This window comes from Carlito syrichta, unplaced genomic scaffold, assembly GCF_000164805.1.
Source record: "Carlito syrichta isolate Samal-C Ts95f unplaced genomic scaffold, Tarsius_syrichta-2.0.1 Scaffold70959, whole genome shotgun sequence".
NCBI lineage: Eukaryota > Metazoa > Chordata > Mammalia > Primates > Tarsiidae > Carlito > Carlito syrichta.
In genome coordinates this window covers 159443-160458 of record NW_007015055.1, presented here as the reverse complement: position 1 = coordinate 160458, position 1016 = coordinate 159443, and positions in this window count along the sequence as shown.

Sequence of the window (1016 nt, the reverse complement as noted above, 5' to 3'; positions counted from 1 at the left end):
ATCCACAGTGGTTACATAACATGTCCAAAGCTAGCCAGCCTTCTAGGGACATATCAGAATGCAAATCCAAACCTCCCTGCAGCCCACTGCATTGTTCACCATACCCTGCTGCTGCCTTAATATGTGGAGGCAAAAAATAGCCTATTATGCAATTTTCTCTCATTTTATCTGCCTCTTTGACAATCAGACCTTTGTCATTGCTATAGACAAGGAAATAAATATACTTGAGGTTCAGTAATTTTCCCATGGCAATAAGGCTTATCAGAGGTAACACTGGAAATGAAATGCAGTGTCCTAATTTTAGCCCAAGCCTGTACTCATGAGATTATTTTTTCTGTCAAAATGCCAGAATGAAATAAATGGAAGAGTGGGGTGCAGTTGCTGTGGCATTCTCTGGTTCATGTGTTCATTCAGCTGACAATCTCTGGCTCCTTTTCTAGCATGATGTTACGGAATGTTGTGGGCCTAAAATTTCCTCCAAAAGAATAGAAGGAAATACGTAGAAAGGGGTGTCACTGGCTCACTCCCCAGCCTGTGATCTTAATTAACTCTGTTGTTGACTGCTTCCCCAGTCTATAAGGAGTAAAGGTCAATTTTTAGTCAGTACAATGAAAGTTTAAGCAAATCTCTAGAAACAGTTAACTTATGCATTATTTATTAAAGCACCAGAATTCAGCACTTGTATATTATGGGTTTCTTTAAATAACCATCCCTGCAGTTTTATCATTGGAAATGCAGTCATGTGAAAGATACACTTTAGGCCACAATTAGAATGGCATGAAGAATTATTTTACAGACTTTTCTGTTTGTTAATGAAGCCATTACTCTGATTTTCTACAAAATCTACAAATGAATTTGATTTTCTACAAAAGTTCTTTAATCTTATCTGCTTTTCACATTAAAAATTAAATAATTCACCGGGCTCGGTGGCTCAGCCTGTAATCCCATGCCTTTGGGAGGTTGAGGTGAGTGGATTGCCTGAGCCCGCGGGTTCGGGACCCGCCTGGGCAACTTGG